The sequence below is a fragment of the Ambystoma mexicanum genome, chromosome 4q (genome assembly GCF_040938575.1).
Source record: "Ambystoma mexicanum isolate Mex_15411 chromosome 4q, UKY_AmexF1_1, whole genome shotgun sequence".
NCBI lineage: Eukaryota > Metazoa > Chordata > Amphibia > Caudata > Ambystomatidae > Ambystoma > Ambystoma mexicanum.
Window position 1 is genome coordinate 1,232,331,421 of NC_090928.1, and position 21,343 is coordinate 1,232,352,763.

Below are 21,343 nucleotides of genomic sequence, written 5' to 3' on the forward strand. Positions count from 1 at the left end.
AAACAAGAGACATCATTACTAAAGACTTTAAAGACATTAGAATTACTCGAAACTTACCGTTCGTGCAGTAAACGACGGACAGCAGTCCTCTGAAGTCAAGAGGCCTGCTCCCCTTATCCAGTGAAGAAACTGGTTACAGCACCCTGCCTCGAGGCAGATGGAGAGCACGGCGTTCACTTACCTAAGGTGAGAGCGTTAACCTTTGGGGTTCTACAGGAGAAGAGAAAGGGAAGAAGAGAGAGACATTCAATAACCCAGTTCATTAATCCCACATTTTCTATCTGCAGACATCTTACCCTTTGAGCCAGACATACAGTGCACAGAGGTCCAGCCCAAAGAGCCAGCCGTGTGTTACACATCACCTTTGAAGATACGGTATACGCCCAGTCAAGACCAGCGCCTCTACGGGACTCAGGTGAGCGTTACAGAACGCAAAGCCTACCACAAACCTCCCGTCCAGGCGCTATGGAAACCTCGGATACCGACCAGCTAGCCCAGTTACTTGGGGAACTAAGGGCAGAACTGCATGCAGCCCGTCAGGAAACGAACGCTCTAAGAAGGGAACTGATTATTTCCAAGGAGCGAACAGATGATCTCGCTAGACAATTGCTACAGTCACAAGCCGGACAGACCCCGTTACCCGCATCTGGGGGAAATCTTCCTTCTACATCCTCTATGAATCCAGTGCAGATCAACCTACCTGGGAATGTACCTCTGGCTCCGCCCGAACGATTTTCTGGTGACCCAAAGAGGTTTGCAGTATTTATCAATCAGTGCCGGTTGCATTTCTCATGCCGGCCAGCAGCCTTTCCAACTGATCAAGCTAAAGTAGCTTTCGTGCTTTCGTACCTTAGTGGCAATGCGGCAGACTGGTCGATCCCTCTAGTAAATCAAGATGATCCGGTCCTCCATGATTTTCAAGCTTTTCAGCTCAGTATGGAAAAACTGTTCGCAAGACATTCACAGGGGCACCCTTGGACAATGAGCTTCTTTCGTTGCGACAAGGTAATCAAGACCTTTTGGCTTATATTGCGTCTTTCAACAGACTGATAGTGGAAACTCACTGGCCTGAGGACAAAAGGATTACGCTGTTTTATAGAGGTCTACGCGGAGAGCTCAAAGATGTGTTAGCCCAAGTAGTGAATCCCCCACAAGATTGTTCGACTATATAGACTTAGTCGTTCAAATAGATCACAGACTGCAGAACAGGAAGGCCGATCATTCCAAGTTTGATGCTCGAGTATTTTCCAAACCGCCAACTCCTTCCAAAGGAGTAGACTCCGGGGAACCCATGCAAAAAGGGGGTCTGAAAGGTCCTCTAACACAAAAGGAGCGGGAAAGGAGAAAACAGTTGCAATTATGCCGCTATTGCGGAAACTCAGGGCACTTTCTTCGAGACTGTCCGGTGAAACCTGCCAAGAAGGCAGTAGGAGCTGCAGTTACCAAAGTTACAAACTCTGAGCAGGGAAACGACCTCGCCCGACAAGAATAGAGGTCCTCTTGCCGAGCGTGAAAACCAGTTCCGTGACCTCGCATTTCGTGATACCTATGGTCCTCATTAGCCCTGATAATCCGGATCGATTACATGCAATTGAAGCTTACGTCGACAACGGTGCCATCGGCAATTATGTGGATCATGAAATGGTTTTGAGGATGAATCTAACTCTTTGTCCCAAGGCTGTAAAGGACGTCATTACTACGGTGGATGGTACGGAGATAGCCTCCGGGCCAGTAACGCATACCACTCAAGAAGTGACGCTAGTAAGTCAAGATGGACACCATGAGAAGATCGTGTTCGATGTGATCAAGGCCCCTCAGTTTCAGATTATTCTAGGAATACCTTGGTTAGAGAAACACAATCCTCTGATCGATTGGCGAGCAAGAACGGTCCAGTTTCCAGAATGTGTCTCTACTTGTCACCCTCCACCTGGTGTTGCACTGGCAGCAATTTCTTCAGAGACTCCCCAGTTACCTCCCGAATACCTAGAATACCAAGATGTTTTCCGGAAGGATCAGGCTAACTCTCTACCTCCTCATAGGTCTTATGACTGCCAGATCGACCTGATACCTGGATCTACTCCTCCTTGTAGTAGAATTTATGCCCTCACCGAGCCTGAGAACCTTCACCTTCGACAATACCTGGATCAATACCTGGCAAATGGTTTTATTCGTCCTTCCAAGTCCCCTGCTTCTTCAGCTTTGTTCTTCGTTCCAAAAAAGGAAGGAGACCTTAGAACTTGTATAGATTATCGCTCCCTGAACCAGATCACCGTTAAGAATAGATATCCGTTACCTTTGATCCCTGAACTCCTGGACCAAGTCAGAAAAGCATGCATATATACAAAGCTGGATCTTAGAGGAGCTTACCACTTGGTACGAGTAAAAGAGGGCAATGAATGGAAGACGGCCTTCCGCACCAAGTATGGGCTATTTGAATATCAGGTCATGCCCTTCGGACTTTGTAATGCCCCGGCCGCCTTTCAATATTTTATGAACGATGTCCTCAGAGAGCTCATAGATGTGTGTGTTGTTGTTTACATTGACGACATCCTCGTTTATTCTTCATCGGAATCTGAACATCAGAAACACGTGAAAATGGTCCTCGAAAGATTGCGTCAACACAAACTTTTCGCTAAGTTGGAAAAATGTGTTTTCAACGTGACTGAAGTTGAATTCTTGGGATTCATATTATCACCTGGCGGAGTGCGTATGGATTCAAAGAAGGTCGATGCAGTTCTCAAATGGCCATCACCATCCTCCGTAAAAGGTGTGCAAAGCATGTTAGGCTTCGCTAACTTTTACCGCAGGTTTATCCCCGAATTCTCTCGAATAGTCCAGCCCATCACTGCCTTGTTAAAGAAAAACAAACGTTTTGAATGGTCTACCGAGGCGGAACAAGCTTTCCAGGATTTGAAGACTAAATTTATCTCTGCACCAATCTTAAAACACCCTCGCCCCGAACTCCCCTACATCGTGGAAACTGATGCTTCAAGCCTGGCCATGGGGGCAGTTCTATCACAAAAGGACCCGGTAACCAATCAGTTGCATCCCGTGGCATTTTGGTCCCGCAAATTATCGCCTCCTGAAATCAATTACACGATTACTGACAAGGAACTTCTGGCTATCAAGTCTGCCTTTAAGGCTTGGCGGCATTATCTGCTGGGGGCCCGACACACCGTTACTGTGATTACGGATCACCGAAACCTGCAATATTTGAAAACCGCAAAAACCCAATCCTCTAGACAACTCCGTTGGGCATTATTCTTTGCCGAGTTTGACTTCATAATTACCTATCGACCTGGTACAAAAAACGGTAAAGCTGATGCCCTTTCTCGGATGGGAGTGGAAGAACACTTGATCAACCCTAAACCTGTACCAATCATTCCCGAACAAAGAATTCTGGGTGTAATCGCCACAGAATCCATAGGGGAAGTTAAGGATAAAGCCAGGCAACTTGTAACTCCAGCAGACATACAGAATTGGCATCTGCAGGGAAAGGACTTTGCAGTAAAGGACAACTTATTGTATTTCCAAGAACGATTATACCTACCCAGCACAGATTTACAGAAAAAAGTAATCTCTTGTTATCACGATTCTTTAATGGAAGGACATCCCGTTATAGCCAAGACCTCAGAAAAGATCAAGCGCTACTTCTGGTGGCCGTCTTGGAAAAAAGATATCAGAGACTTTATAATGTCCTGTGGAGTATGCGCCCAAAACAAGAGTCAAAAGGAAAGACCAGCAGGCCTCTTACGCCCTATTGACATCCCACCTCGCCCTTGGCATACGCTTTCTATGGACTTCATCACCGATCTACCTCCATGCTCCGGATACAATACGATTCTAGTAATCGTGGACTTATTCTCCAAGATGGCGCATTTCATTCCGCTCAAAGGCTTGCCAACAGCAGCAACTCTGGCCCGAGAATTTCTCGAAAACATCGTCCGACTGCACGGTTTTCCTTCGGTTCTAATTTCGGATCGAGGTAGTCAATTTATTTCTCATTTTTGGCGAAGTTGCTGTCGGTCGGCTCAAATTGATGTGAGACTATCGACCAGTCACCACCCTCAGACCGATGGACAAACTGAGAGGACCAATCAAACTCTGGAACAGTATTTACGCTGCATGCTGCAACAAACTGAAAAAACTTGGAAAGACATCCTTTGGATAGCCGAATATGCCTACAATAACTCTGTCCATTCGGGAACTGGGAAAACCCCGTTTTTTCTTTTGTACGGCAGTCACCCTCGAACCTCGGAGTTGGATCCCCTCCAAGATCTTGAAACACCAGCAGTAGACTACCTGCATTCTACAATCACCCAAGCCTTTAAGGAAGCTGTTTCTCACCTTCAAAGGGCTAAAGAACAATACAAGAAAGGAGCAGATCAACATCGGAAGGAAGCCCCTCAATATCAAGTAGGGGATCAAGTCTGGTTATCCACCAAATATCTACCTCTAAAAGGGCCACGCACATTCAACCCAAGATACCTTGGTCCCTATTCCATCACTACCATAGTAAACCCAGCAGCGGTCAAGTTGGACTTGCCCCCGCACATGAAGATACATCCGGTCTTCCACGTCTCTCTATTAAAACCCGTGCAACCTCAAACCCGACTAACCAAATCTCCAAGACCTATCCTAGTTGATGGAGAACTCGAGTTTGAAGTCAAAAGCATTCAGGACCCCAAGATCTCCAAATCTAAACTATTCTACCTAATTGACTGGAAAGGCTACGGCCCCCAAGAGAGATCCTGGGAACCTGCTGAATATGTCTACGCTCCTCGCCTAATCAAAAGATTTCACCGAACATTTCCTGACAAGCCAAAACCCCCGGAGAAGCCCGGTTTGGGAGGGGCCTTGAGGGGGGGTACTGTCATATCTCTGCTTCCAAAAGGTCAGGGTTTTCCCAACTCCCTTGGAAGCAGATCCATAACCCAGGTTCCGAGTGCCAACCAGTCCCAATTGGGACCTTTTGGACCCAGTCCTGGCGCCAGTGGCACCAGGCTCATAAATATGCCCAGTCCCAGCGCTGGAAGCGCCGGGCTCATAATGCTTGGGTGGACTTACCTGCAGCAGACCATGCTGCTTACTTGCCTGCCAGTTGAGTCTCTAATCCTTTTCTGTTTGGAACTACTTTTCCTGTTGGGTGGGGCAGGAGCCACTCCCTAGATTCAGAACACTGGAACTCTTCTGGAAAGCAGGAACTCTTTTCTTAGGCGTGGCTGTGGAAGGAGACACCTAAGCACTACAGGAGGCTATTTAAACCACACCCGATGGATGAATCTTGCTTTGCGTTATTCTGCATCCTCAGCAGCAGAACGCTCATCGTGTCTTCTGCATCTGATCCTGGGCCTAAGGAAAAAGGCTTACCATTCTGAATCCAGTCTTCAGCAACACCTATAAAGACAAGAAAGAACAGGTTAGCATTACGGTCTTCAGTGACAGCTCTTCACTTACCTGGTCCATCGGCTGTCACCAACGCCTCGCGCTGCATTCCGGCATCTGAAAGACAAAGGCTTACCTACTCTTCGTGCGCTCCGGAGGTCTTCACACTGCATTCCGGCATCTGAAAGACAAAAGCTTAGCAACTCTTCGCACGCTCCGGAGGCCTTCGGCGCTGCATCCCGCATCTGAAAGACAAAACAAGGTGCGTTTAAAGACATTGGGGAGCTTTAATACTCACGTGCCATTACTCCTTTCCACATCTAACCCAGTGGGTATTCCGGCACCCTGCAGCCGCCCCGAACTTGTACCTGCAAAATAAAAAGACAGTTAGAGCGCATCGTGAAGCAGGCAACAAGCGCTTACTTATGTGCTTCCAGGCGCTTCTATTCATCACACGGGCTCCATCTTCAACTCACTTCAGCCTGCCATCCGCCATCGCCGGAACCCTGCAAAACAAGAGACATCATTACTAAAGACTTTAAAGACATTAGAATTACTCGAAACTTACCGTTCGTGCAGTAAACGACGGACAGCAGTCCTCTGAAGTCAAGAGGCCTGCTCCCCTTATCCAGTGAAGAAACTGGTTACAGCACCCTGCCTCGAGGCAGATGGAGAGCACGGCGTTCACTTACCTAAGGTGAGAGCGTTAACCTTTGGGGTTCTACAGGAGAAGAGAAAGGGAAGAAGAGAGAGACATTCAATAACCCAGTTCATTAATCCCACATTTTCTATCTGCAGACATCTTACCCTTCGAGCCAGACATACAGTGCACAGAGGTCCAGCCCAAAGAGCCAGCCGTGTGTTACACATCACCTTTGAAGATACGGTATACGCCCAGTCAAGACCGGCGCCTCTACGGGAATCAGGTGAGCGTTACAGTTGGTGGCATGGCAGACCACAGCCTCCCAAAATATTTCACAAGCTGGCAGCGTTTCTCTTATTCTAAATGTAATAAATATATATATATTATATATTCGTTGATATTTTGCTTTCCATGGTATTGCCATTTTCTAGTCATAACCCTTTTCAAAAAATCAAACATATGGATGTGCGTGTGTTTGTGAAAATCAAATACACACACACGTATAGGTTTGATTTTCAAAAAAGGGTAATAACTAGAAAACGCAATGCCACAGAAAGCAAAATAAATAAGCAAATAGCACTGAAAAACATAAACAGCGCTGGATACAGATGGGTTTTCACAACAGTGTGTTGTTGCCCGGATTACGCATATTGGTCAAGTGGGGGTGCCGGGATTTAGAGCGCCTAAATGCACAGTCGGGTAATGGAAGGCTAGGCTACGTCTCCTTCAGACAGTTTAACCGTATGTAAACCCTGGATGAGCATTGAACTCCTCACGCCTCCTAGCCAGCCCTCCCCTCCAGAGGCAGTGAGTGAGATTTAGGTTTGTGGTAGCAGCCAGGAGTGCAACGAGAACTAAACTATCAAGGGAGCTAACCTTTCAAATTTTGGAAGAGGATCTAACTTCAGAGACTGTGGAGGATGGTCAAACTTATTTGCGTGGGGATGTCTTACTTCTTTACACCTACACTTCTTTACACATACTAATAAGATCATTTTAGTGCTGTTTCAATGTTACAAGCAGTTAACTCTCTCCTCCACGTCGAAACCAGACAATTAGGAACTGTGAGAATGAGCTATCCCCTGTCCCCCCTCCACCCTTGCAATCACTCCCTTGACATGCAAGAAGTACTAACAACCCATCACGATTTCAATTGCTTAACAAAGTATGCATACAAATGCAGTTGCTAACAATGACACAGTTTACAGTAGTAATTGTCTGGCCCTCGTTAACTGTGCAGCCGCAGGTCCCCTTTAATGTCTGTGTCCTGTTCTGTCCTGCCACGGGTCTGTAGGTCAGTCAGGTCAAGTCAACATTACCCAACATTTCAGGGACGGGGCACGATCTGCCACTGGTAGCAGCACCTCTATTTAATGGCATTATGGCACTTGTAGTTCTACTTTGCCCACGTTACAGGCACTGAGACACAAGTTAAGTTGATTCCTGCCTCCCTCCTTACCCAATGCAAAGCCAACACTGGCATCTCCGGTGAAATCCCAAACTGGCATGCCCTCAAACAATGTGTCCAGAACCCCCTTACCTGGCTGCCACTGGTGCAGCAAGGCCAGTCCTTTCGCCTGCAGATCTCTCTCCCCTTACTGCAAGGAGGTGGTATTGTACAAGATCCCAGAGCAGGGGCTGATAAATGGCCATTTTGTCACAGTCTGCTTCGCAAATAGAGCCCACACTAGCTATTTGCGCCAAGCAATGGGGGCGAAAGATGGGATAAGGCAGCAGCTGGGGGCGAAAGGCCAGTCTCACATTAATGGCTCCTCAGGCGATTCTCGAGTGTTATGACAAACAGTGAGATGACTGTTATGTCGTCAGCCCTCGGCCTGTGCGCGGGGGCTGGCAGAATGTTAGCAGGCCGCGCGGCCTGGTGCGCAGCTCCAGCGGGAGCGAAATGAAGATGCACCCACACAGGTTGCTGGTCGGCCCCGGAACTGCCTCCCGAACGCGGGGGCGGGGCTTTTATTTAGGACGCCCTGCGTCACCGCGTAGCGGGACGCAGGGCGGAACTCAACATTCCTCCTTTATTATAAAACAAACAAAAACATCACACTAACTGCCAAACAATGGCAAAGTCCAACATAAGCTTCCAGTCCTCAACACTCAGCCACCCTGCCATGGGGTTCATGGCACCCGTTACCACACATAGTCACTTAGCTTAGCTGGCGGTCTCGTCGTTGTTCTCAGCCGGTATCGCCCTTCGCGGGGACCACTCCCCCTTGCTTCATGCTCTGGTTCGTTTTCGCTGTTCAGGTCCTCGAGGCCGGGTGCATCCACCGGCTCCCAGGTTCCATCCCCCACTCCTTTCTCCTCAGGGATGGCCTCCGGCTCTTCTTCGCTGGGAGGAGTGTCCTCGCCTTCCCGATGGCCCTCCTTATCGGTCCATAGGGTACGGGGTATGGCCTTGAACCAGGACGCATTTCTAGTCACTTGGCGGCGTCCTCGTGTCACAGTTACCATGGTTCCATGCCGGTTGCTGACGGTCCATGGAAGTTCTTCGTACCTGGTGTCAAGTTTTGACTTGGAGGGGTTTCGTAGCATGATGACCTGGTCACCCACTTGATGATGGGACGGCCTCGCTCTCCGCTTGCCGCTCATGTGTGCGTTAGCATCCCTTCTCCTTCTTTCTGTGCGTTCCTCGTTGACCACGTCCGGGGTTCTGCTAGGGTGATGCGGTATCGAAGATCTAATGACGGTGCCGAACATGAGGTCCGCTGGCGGTATGCCGGTTGAGCTGTGGGGCGTGACCCGGTAGTTCCGGAGGAACCGGAAGAGGTCAACCTTCCAGGGGCTGGCGTTAGCCTTGGACTCCCTGAGTACCTTGTTGATAGTTCTCATAAACCGTTCTACGTCCCCATTTGCCTGGGGGTGTCTTGGAGTGATGTGATGATATTTAACATTGAGTTCCTGTAGATACTTTTTGAAATCCTCTCCCGTAAACGGTGGCCCATTGTCGCTTTTGATTGAGATGGGTAGCCTGTGAGTTGCGAACATTTTCTCTAGGGCCTCAACTTCCGGGTATCGGGAGTGATCATCGACGGCCACCAACAGGTGGAGGCCCTCCCTTAGCTTGCAAAAGTCAATGCTGATGGCCTCCCAGTGAGAGCGGCCCCGTTCAGCTGATATGATGGGTTCCGGGTCTGGCGGGGCCCCCGTTATCTGACAGGATAGGCACGTGCTAACGAGTGTCTCGACCCGCTCCTCGATCTGGGGAAACCATACCCTGTGCCGAATGCGGGCTTTCGTCCTTACCAGTCCTTGGTGTCCTTCATGCGCTAGGGCCACTATCCTGTCTTGTAGTTTGAGAGGGATTACGATGCGGTTTCCTCGTAGTATTAGTCCACCTTCCGTGATTGACAAGTCTTGTCGTACTGTGAATATGCCGGACAAAAACCCTTTTGCGTCCGCTGTTCTGTTGTGCGTGTGTCTCATGAAGGTCTTCCAGTCACCGGAAAGGATGGCATCTTTCACTAAGTCACAACACGGGTCCTTGTGCGTTTCCGCCTCGATTTCCTCGATGCTCACCGCCTTGGGCCTCATTGCGCGCACCACTTGGCATATGTGTTCCTCCGTCTCTGCAGCTACTTGGATCTCTTGTTGAGTGGCCTCTCGCGGATGCCTGGAGAGAAAGTCCGCCGGGTTTCCGCTGCCCGGTTGGTAGATGAGATCAAAGTCATATTGCTGGAGGTGCAATAACCACTTGGTGATCCGTGCCGGAGGGTGTGCTGATGTTCCCATGAAAATGGGTAGTAGGGGCTTGTGGTCCGTGATCGTCGTGAAATGACGCCCATATAAGTAGAGGTGAAAATGCCGGCACCCCCACAGCACGGCGATGGCCTCCTTTTCGATGTGTGAGTACCTTTGTTCGGTCTCTGTGAGGGCTCTCGATGCATATGCTATCGGTCTCTTCTCCCCTTCCTTCGTGACTTGCATTAGGATGGCTCCGAGCCCCACAGGGCTGGCATCCACGAACAGTTCTGTGGGCAGCTCGGTGCTATAGTAGGCCATCTTGGTGTCGGCGGAGAGAGAGTCCTTGATGCTTTCGAACGAGTCCTGGCATTTCTGCCCCCACTCCCACTTGACGTTGGCCTTGGTGAGTTCCCGCAGCGGCTCAGATAGTGTGGCCAGGTTTCGGATGAACCTCCCGCAGTAGGTGGCCATGCCTAAGAAACTGCGCACTTCTGTGGGGGTCATCGGTGGGCTTGCCGCCTGAATGTCTGCGACCTTCTGCGGGTCAGGGGAGATGCCTGTGCTGCCAAACTTGTACCCGAAGAAGGTGATCTCCGACTTGAGGAACTCGCACTTTTCCCGGTGTATTGTGAGCCCAACTTCTTGTAGTCGGCCCAGTAAAGCGTGAAGCCTCTTGATGTGTGTTTCTTTGTCGGGGGCGTGAATCAGAATATCATCGCTCACGTTGAGGACACCAGGGATGCCCCGGATGACCTCTTGGATGGTTTGCTGGAATACCTCCGCAGCAGACGATATTCCGAAACTTAGGCGCTTGTATCTCCGCAGCCCCAAATGCGTTGAGAACGTTGTAATGTAGCGAGAGTCTCTGTGGAGTTTGAGTTGATGATACCCCGCCTTGAGATCAATCTTTGAGAATATGCTTGATCCTGTGAGGTCAGCCACGATCTCGTCGATTGTTGGGGTTATGTGGCGTTCTCTTTTAATGGCAGTGTTGGGGAGACGCATGTCTATGCAGATCCGCACCTTTCCAGGCTGCTTAGGCTTCCGTGTCACCACCATTGGGGAGACCCACGGTGTGGGCCCTGTGACCTCCTCAATGATGCCCGCTTCTTCCAGTGCCTTGAGTTCCTGCTCCACTTGTTCTCTCATGTGGAATGGCGTTCTTCGGTGCCTGACGGCTTTCGGCTGCACGGTTTCATCAATATGAAGTTTGATGGTTTTGCCTTTTAGACAGCCTATTCCCTCTTGCAAGTCAGGGTATTGGCTCAGCATCTGCTCCACTTCCTTGTCTTCGTTGACATGGCAGATGAATTGGACCACTCCCAAGTCCTCTGCTGCGTCCCCACTCAGGAGGCTCTCAACACCTGCCTTCACGACATAGACCTTGGACCATAGTCTGTTTTTTCCGTGTTCCAGCGTGGTGCGGAACCTGCCAATCACCGCCAGGGGCTTTCGACAGCCGTATGCATACAACAGAGTGTCTGTGCTTTTCAGCTCTGGTGGAGGACTTAGAGTCAGGAAGATGCTTTCGGGCATGACGTTCACCGAAGCGCCTGTGTCGATGGTCATGAGAATGCACTGGTTTTGGATGGTGACCATGCATTTGCGCCTTCGGACGGCTTTTCTTCGAGGTCCTCGGCCTTGGCACAGTGCAGACACCAGGTATACCTTCCTTCCTTTTCTCTCGATGTCCTTGGAGGGGTCCTGCTGCATCGCCGAGACATAATCCCCTTCATCCTCCGTGGAAGAGCTGGCCACTGCGATCCTTCTGGCACTGGCTTGCTTCTTTTTCTTGGTCGCGACCTTCTCCGGCTGGTTTTGCAGGGGCTGTATGGGGGTGTCCGCTGATCGGCATACCTTCGCGTAATGGTCCTTCCGGCCACATGCTGCACATGTGGTGCCTTGAGCAGGACAGTTGCGACGGCCATGTCGTGGGCCACCGCACCAGCCACACTCTGTGGGTCCCGGAATGCGCGGTTGCCACCTGTTTTGGCCATACCCGCCACTGTTGTCGTCTCTCGAGGATTGTTTGTTGGTGATACGTGCCACCATAGCTGTGTTGAGAGCAGGTTGCAGCCTGTGTAGCGTGGCCTCCATGTTGGCCGCTCTGGTGTGTGCCAGTTCCCTCTGACGTCCTAGTTCGAGGATCCGCTGTAGGGGAATACCCCTTTCGCTAAGTATCAGGCGCCTTAATTTTTCCGAATGTATCCCGTTGATGATTTGCCTCCTGATCTCCCTCTCCACGTTCGTGAATTCGCAGGACATGGCCAGCTTTCTCAGACGGTGTGGTACGCATCAAGGGTTTCCTCCGCTGCCTGTAAGGTGGTGCAAAAGAGAAAACGTCCCATAGTCTGGGTTTAGTTGAGGGGGAAAAGGTTCGGTGAGGGCATCTTTCGCGCTTCGGTATCCATCCTGGCCATCATCAACGTTCAGGGAATTGAAGATGCGCAGTACCTCGTCACCCACGCTGAGTAGTAGGTGGGCCTTCAGTTTCCTGGGCGCCGTAACCTCTTTGCACTCCATCGCCATCTCGAACTTCTGAATCCACAGCTGCCATCTGGGTCCGCATGATGATGGATCCGTGAATGGGTCGAACGGCTGGACCAGTGTCGACGAAGTACCTTGTGTGGGAGGTGGAGGTGGCGTCATGGACAGGTTTGACGCAATTCTGGATGGCGTGGAGGGCCCAGGCGTGGATGTGCCGGCCGCCATGTTGTCGTGGACCTGAACCGTGTTGTCGTGAGTTCATCCAACGGCCACCAACGCCGCGATGTTGGGCCTACCTTGGAGGTGCAGCCGTACCCAGGCGCCGTGTTGCAGATCAGGGCCTGGTGCTCCCGTTACACTGTGATGCTGCCCTCTGGTGTTGGATGTCAGATGCCACCTGGTTCTCCAGTGTCCAGAGGGAAAAGCTGTGGTCTTGGTGGCAGAGAGCATGAATGGAGGAGAGAAGAAAAAAAACATTTTTTTTTTTTTTGGGGTGGGGGGTCACGTGTGTGATTGCACCCCCACCGGGTGTCCAAAAATTTCGCCGCGATGGCTGTGTGGCGTTAGGGTGCCTTCAAAGCACCGAGCCTGTCGTGGAGTTCCTCTCGCCTCGTCGCCATTGTTATGTCGTCAGCCCTCGGCCTGTGCGCGGGGGCTGGCAGAATGTTAGCAGGCCGCGCGGCCTGGTGCGCAGCTCCAGCGGGAGCGAAATGAAGATGCACCCACACAGGTTGCTGGTCCGCCCCGGAACTGCCTCCCGAACGCGGGGGCGGGGCTTTTATTTAGGACGCCCTGCGTCACCGCGAAGCGGGACGCAGGGCGGAACTCAACAATGACTATTGCGTAGCAAAATGGTAGCACGGCAATAGATCAGCAAGTGCTTCAGAGGGAATAATAGGGATTCACAAGTAACTTATTTGTAAGTGCCCCTCATCAATCACAATAAATAAAATACATTTGCCAGATGAGCACAGCAGTTTGATTAAATTGAAACTCGAATAGTACCTTTCACAAACTGAACAGAGCAAACACGATAGATCTAACACTTTGGAAATCACAGAAATATTCAAGGGGCTGTACATAAAATGCAACACAATACATGGCAGCAAAAGCTCTTGAATAGGTGCATTTATTTTGCCTATGGAGCAACAGAATGAGGATCCATAAACTCTTGAAATACATTAATCCGATTACTGAGGGGAATTGCGTGTAAACTAGGAAAGTGGTAGCTGCTGTAGACTTCAAGAGGGGCAGCTTAAAGGCTCTGAGAGGGGGTCGCTCATTGGCTCAGAAGGGGCATGGCGCTGGCTCATAAAAAAGCCCCTAGAAGTTTCAATAAAGGGCTGCTTGAAGGGGCTTCTTGAAGTTTCATATAGGGGCAGGCATGCAGGCTCACAAAGGTAATGGCATTACTTCATATATTAGTTATAACACCGAGCAGATTTACCGAGAGCAGAGCCTCTTGACTGGCAGGCTTGATATCTTGTTTGCGCTCTATCTTCCAGACTCTGGTCTGGTTTCTTCAACCCAGGGAAGGCCAGTTCAGTTGCATGTGGTGGGTGGACTTAGCAGTAGTTTGCCTGCTGCCTAGGCCTCATTGATCTTCCAGAGGCTGACCTCCAACTTCGCACAGCACATATGCTGAGGACTCAGGAGGCAGGGGCGGTCGGGCCAGGCCTGGGCCTGCAAACTGTCTGATAAGCAACAAATGTTGCTTTTAAGATAAAATCAAGATATGGGGCATGCAGAGTTCAGGTGCTAGGCATCGCCTGCACCGCTGCTGACAGCAGCAGCACCGTGGCTCTCTTTTGGTGCTAATGGTCACTGCTGCAGTGCTCAGTGTGCAAGATTTTGCACCTCTTTATGTACAATTACAAATAAATGATGCATGATTAGAGTAATTATGGCGCCCCCTACCAGCTGACACCTCAGGCAGCCGCCTGCACAGCCTGATGCAAAGACCGGCCCTGTGCATGGCAACACTGGATATGAAAGATGCCAATTTTCATATTTCTATGTTTCCACCACACAGAGGATTCTTGCGTTTCAAGATAGCAAACTAGCACTACCAATTGAAAGTGCGGCCCTTCGGAATAGCATCTTCTTCTCCCAGGGTATTCACGAAGGTACTGGTGGTGGTGGCAGCACACCTGCGCAGGGAGGCAATCCCAGTGTACCCTTACCTGGACGACTGGCTCATTACAGGGGAGACTCTCCTAATTTGCAGACAAAACATTCAAAGAACCATCAACCTTCTCTTTCAATTGGGCTCCTCCATCAATTAGAAAAAAAATCAATCCTAGTGCCAAGCACAACCAAGCAGTTCCTAGGAGCTGTTATAGACTCTCAAGAGGGGTTCAGAGGAAACAGTCCAAAACATGTTGCTGCAAATACTGCATTATCAAGCCGGCTGCCAGATAAGTGTACGTAAAGCAATGTGTTTGCTAGGCATGATGGCATCTAGCATTTACCTGCTACCTCACGTGTGCCTGCTCATGTGACCTATGCAGGAATGGTTGGCAAAACAGTGGTCTCAGGCAAGTGATCAGTGGGACGATCTAGTGGTCGTTACGCCAACACTAGTACAAAATCTTCGCTGGTGGACAAGAGAAAATCTGTTGAAAGGGAAACTCTTCCACGATCCGGAAGTGCAAGTAATTGTCACAACAGATGCCTCACTCGCAGGGTGGGGGGCTCACAACCTTCATCACACAGCTCAGGGTCTATGGTCTCATGCAACAGCACAGAACCCTATCAATCTGCTGGAACTACTGGCGGTGTTCAAGGCCCTTCAGATGTTCGAGTTTCACCTACCAAACCAGTCAGTGCAAGTCCTAACCGACAGCACTACAGCAATGTTTTACATCAACAAACAGGGTGGCACACGTTCTCCAAATCTGTCCAAGCTTGCGCAACAAATTTAGAGATGGGCACTCAAACAGAAAATATTCCTATCTTCACAGCACGTTCCAGGGGAACTCAACTCTCTGGCAGACTCACTGAGCAGAGATCCCCCACCAAAGGAACACGAATGGCGACTAGATGCAGAGGTCGTAGAGCACCTCTTCTCTCTATGGAGTACCCCCACAATAGACTTGTTTGCTACAAGTGAAAACAGTCAATGCCCAGACTTCGCGTCCAGGTTCCCCCAGCCAGGCTCCAAGGGGAATGCTCTATGGATGAACTGGTCAGGGAAATTTTTTTACGGTTTTCCCCCCAACACCCCTCATGAGGAAGGTGGTGACCAAGACCCACAAGGAACAAGTGATGCTCATCCTAGTTGCTCCTATGTGGGCAAGACAACCTTGGTATCCACATCTGCGCAAACTGGCGATATGTGATCCCATCAAGCTCCCGTGCCTGCCAATCTGCTCACTCAGCACGGGGGATTAACAGTGCACCCTTAACCTCACTCAATGAACTTGGCAGCATGGCTCCTGAAGTCATAGAATTCGGACATCTTAACCTACCACAGAGGTGTATGGATATCCTGAAGGAAGCACAAAAGCCTAACACTAGGCACTGTTATTTCGATAAGTGGAGGAGATTTGTAATTTGAGTCCAGTCTAAACAAATTAACCCCATAGAATGTACCCCATCTCACATTCTAACTTATATTCTCCACTTGCTAGATGCAGGGCTAACCGGTCAGATAGCACAGCGAGTACAGCGCTCGCTTTGACATCCCTACAGAGCCTGCTGACACAGGTTCGAATCCCGGCGGGGCCTTTCATCCTTCCGAGGTCGATAAATGAGCACCACACACCATGGGAAATAAGCATCGCTCAGATGCCTGAGGGTTTGTAGCGCTATATAAATGCACAAACAAACAACTCCTTAAAGGTCCACCTTGTCAGCCTATACCACCTCACACAATAAGGTCTCATGGTGGAAGGTGCCCGTCATCAAGGCATTTATGGAGGGAGTAAAGAGGCTCCACCCTCCAATTTCAAACTCGATGGGATCTCAATGTTGTACTCGCTAAGCTCATAGGACCTACTTTCAAGCCGATGCATACGTGTAGTCTTAAACACCTGACTTACAAGACTGCCTTCTTAGTGTCTATTACTTCCATAGGAAGTGTTAGTGAAATACAAGCATTGTCAATGCAGGATCCTTTCTTTACCATACACAAGGGCAAGCTGGTTTTACGTACTCACCCTAGGTTCTCCCCTAAGTTCATCTCTAAGTTTCACGTAAACCAGTTTATTGAGCAACTGGCCTTCTTTCAGAACCCCACCAGCTCAGCTGAGGTAAAACTCCACACACTAGATGTGAGGAGGGCGGTCGAATACCATCTAAACAAGACCAGACTGCTAACAAAAACAGACAAACTGTTTGTCTCCATAGCACCAGGCAGAGAAGGAGACCGCATTTCCAAGAATTCCATCTCCAGATGGATAGTCAGATGTATACAACTCTGCTATTCTTTATCAAACAAGACACTGCCTTTCACGCCTAGAGCTCACTCCACAAGGAGCACAGGAGCCACTCTGGCTTTCATTGCGAATGTCCCTCTAGACAGCATTTGCAAAGCAGCTACATGGAGCTCAGTACACACTTTCACTCAGCATTACTGCATTGACACTCATTCCAAGACAGATACACAGCTGGGACAAGCGGTTCTAAGACATATGTTTGCCCATGAACCTTCTCAAATCCCACTACCTTCTCCTAACACTGCTCGCTAATCTATGCACAGCATGTGATCTAAGCAGATTCCACTAGCCTCAGAAGGGATATATTACTCACCGTAATCATATTTCTGATGCTTGTATTTGTTTAGCCTCACATGCGCCCACCCTTCCTCCCCTCGGAGAGAAGGCGCATGGAAGTTTATGAGCTTGTCTAATACGTATCTGCTTGGATACAACTGTACTCACGCTACACTTCATGCTACCTCATGTCATAAAAAGAACAATCTGAGGGACCTCAACGCGTGAAGGACCATGGGTACAGTGGACGTCACACTAGGGATAGTATTACTGGCACGCCCTGTCAACGTCCCTTTTTCGAATTTCCAAAACAACAACTGTAATACTCTGCACCTTCCACTAGATGTCGGCCTATGCACAGCATGTGAATCTTAGCAGATACAAGCATCAGAAATACGATTACGGTGATTAATGTATCCCATATATATATAGATATAGATAGATATAGATATAGATATAGAAGAATAGGTATACAGATAGACTAGAAATTGCAATTATTAGTAATGGCATAGTAACATAGGGACAGACGATAGGGCCTAACCAAAGGATTTACATATACAATAGCGTAAATTATGTAAACTAAGAAAAACACCAGTTGGGTAGGAGGGTGTAGTAACATTGTTAAGCAATAGAAAATATGACACGATGCAGTTACACGCATATGCGTGCACCCATCAACATTCGACAGGTGCGAGAAGTCTAGCAGGCCTCAAAAGTGAAGACAAGGCTTAAGTCATTCAGAAGAAACATTAGAAGTTGTTTAACACATCAAACACAGTCGGTTTATGACATTGCAAATAAATTCAGAGGCAAGGTCAGCATCCTTGAGTACAGTGTAAAGGTGTGCAGCGATTGGTTAAGAATATGAGGCGAAACCCGTTCCCAGCCAAATGTACAAGGAAGCATGACTAACTTGAATGTTGCCAAGAGGAGCAGGGTCAGCAAGGGGAAGGAGTGGAAGCAGCGTAGTGATTGTCTGCAAAGGATAAAAGTTAAATCTGGTATCACACATCCAGCGAATGAAACATAAAACAAATGAAAGTTCTGCTCGTGTCCCCAGAAACAAATCATAGCAAGGTCACAGCCCTGGTGGGAATCAGACCACGTGTGAAGGAAAGCACAGAGCGGAGTCACTTAGGCAGAAAAGACAACACTGCCCCCTGTAGGGAAACGACCGCCCAAGTGTGTAGACATAATATGATGAGAAGCCACCTCCTTGCTCAAATGACACATAAAATACACATCGATTCAAAACCAGTATAGTGACACCTAAGATGCCGTGAACTATATATTCAGTAAGAACTCTTAATCAATCATCAAAACAAGTAAGCAACCATGTTATTCATTCAAGTAGAAGTAGAACACACATAGTCACGACAAGTGTTCGGCCCAAAGCAACAGGCCTAAAAGCACAGAGCAATGCGGTCATGCACTCAGGAGTTGCAATAAAGTACTTCCGGTTCATGCAGCTAGAGGGGGAAGAACGGTAAAATGGTGCTAGCATTCAATTCCCATGGGAGCTAAAATGTACAAGTTATACATCTTGACACACTGTCTGCACCTCACATTGACATTGGCCAGTGACGATCGACGTGGCCCGCCCCAAGATGGCCACAGGAACTCCATCAATTAAAGGCCAATGACTGAAGCAACAAAATGGTGATTTCGATGGTCCAATAGTAGCTCTGGGAAAGTAGATGAGTATGAAGTAATTTTGATTAATAAATAAGCAGCACGACCACAAGGGTTAGGATAAGCAAAATGGACTAGAAAATGTATGCATTCACCTATGGAGTAACTGTAAATGGCCAATTAGAAGCTTGTTACTGTCTATGTATTATGCAACATTGTCAAATGCTAATATTTGCACTGCACTATAAAATACTGAGCCATTTTATTACTCATTTGATGATTTCCTTTGAATGACTCCCTGCCGCGGTTGCGTGCAATATCAATTTTGTTTTTATTGCTCCCGTGCACTTTTATTGACTCGTGGATTACTTTTTACTTGTGAATTTTGGGTCTTAGTCTACATTAGTGTCTTCCACAATTATCGTTCAGTGCCCTTCCCCCTCCTTTATGTAACTGACACAACCCATCCATCAGCCTTCCTACCTCGCCTAGCAATATGGATTAGATGGCAGAACTCTCCCATGCAGGGAGTTGAACTCCTAGGGGACTCAGAGGACGAGTTTAATTTTCCATAGAACTATTCATTAACTCCACCACGCCTGAAGCCAACTCAATATTTTATACTCTACAGATGTACAAAGATGGTACAGACAGGAGGTTTTACTAAGGGTGGTGTCTGTGTCCTATTTCATTGTTATGCATGTAAACTGCATGTCAGCTGCATGTTAGCAATCAAGGCAGGTGTCCTGCACATAACGTACAGCAGAGATAGTTGTCCTGGGGATTGACAGGCTTCTTATATCATCCTCGCCCTTTTTCTTGTGCTACAACCCATAGACTACAGATGAGTCCAATGAAACATTCGGTCCAGCTGCCACATAGTCACTGACACAGCACTCTTCCCCATGCCTTTGTAATATGAACTGCATGAAAAATTACTTTACCATAGTCATCTCTGCTTATCACTGATTTGGCCATAAAGGTTTGCACGCATTGTACAGCTCCTGTCATTTACATGTCTGCTCGGACCACAGTCTTTGAAACAGCGTTCGTCCACCTCTTCACTTCGAGGCCATACCAATGGCAGTAGGCGCTATACAAATACTAAATAATATAACATACATGCCCGCCCTGGCCATCTCCAGATGTTATCCACATTTTAGTTTTCTGAATGAGTTATGTAAGGTAGCTGATGCATTAATTCCAGTTCCTGCTCTGTTCAGAACTAGTTCCAAAGTGCTCATGACTCGTTCTGGGTTACACTCGATTCCCATGGAAGTGAACCCTAAACACAGTGACTTTTCCTTACCTATATTTTACATCTACGGTAGATGGGTTAAATGAAAATATCCCCAAAGACCTTCTTCCAATGCCCAACAGCAAACCTTGGGTAGTGTGTTCCCGCCCAGGAGCATGCAGATTTCACCCTCCTTTTTCCTGCTCAGCATCCATGCTTTGTGCTCCAAGTCTATGGATCCTAGTCCTACAATAGCACACATTTGGCACAGCTTGTACAACACAACATTATTTGTGCAGAGCATGCCATATTTGATGGCCTGGGTTAGAGAAGCATAATTTAGTGTCAATGTACTTCACCAGGACAGACTGTGTGATTAAGTACATACCATTGGTAATGGCAGAGAGAATGTTGCAATCCGTCTATTGGCTAGTATGGTTGCTTTACAGTGGTTGTTTCAGGTTCTCTGTGCTGCACTTGTTGAAGGTGTGCTGTCAAAGATTGTATGCTTAGATTATGCACGGATGTGCATAGGGGGTTCTTTAGAACATTTTGAGCGTTGATGTGCACTTGCTGTAATCTTACTACCCAAAACTGTGCCCATCAAAATACTCCGGCAGGGCATTAAACCCAGTGAAACTTTATTACAGAAGCAACCTACTTTTTGAATAAAACAGCAGTAACATGCTCTACATTGAACTAAAAGAGAGACGCGCAGGAGGAGTTGGGAACTGAAGGTGTAGGTGCAAGAATGGAGCTGAGGGGAAAATGAGGGGTAAAGATGGTTTGCCCCATCCAAGAAGGAAGTAGAAACAAAAGAAGGAAATTGATGCATCTGCAGGTATTCACCCCTCTTTAACCCTGCTCAGGGACGAGGGAAAAAGGGTGAGAAAAAACCTGGAAAGGAGAATAGACACACAAATGGGAGCTGGCAAGAACTGGGTGGGGTGGTGGTGGCCCACTGGGACAGCAGTTTCAATGGAGAAGAACTCTATTCCTACCTGCTTCTTCATATTATTATTAATTTATTGGATTTGTAAAGCGCGCGACAGTCCTTAGGCATCGAGTTTGTAAGGAGGCGTGATTCAGGTTTACATTAGCAGCTTCCCAACATGGGAGTTGTTAGTTACACATGTAGTTTGACGAAAGACAGTGGACAGTTCATGCAGTGGTTAAACATTGCTTCTCACGTTGACAGTCTCAAGCACATTTCACTGTACCTTTTTATGTCTTTATGTTTGTATGTTCTGTCAGCGCTCTGAGGCCTGCGGGCGAGTTGGCGATTTATAAAAATTCTATAGAATGGAATAGAAGAAATCAACAATAAATACATCATGTAAAATAAAATACTGGGAAGTTCAAGATGAACAATCTCATGTACCTGAGCACTCAGGCAGGAGTTTAAGGTTACTCCTGAAGGATAGGATTTGTGTTCTTCTGATCAATTGTGAAAATGCTGCATGAAAAATACCCCACAGTAAGAAAAAAATGTAAATAACGTTCATTTAAAATAAAGATAATACAAATAAAGAATGCAGCTGGGAC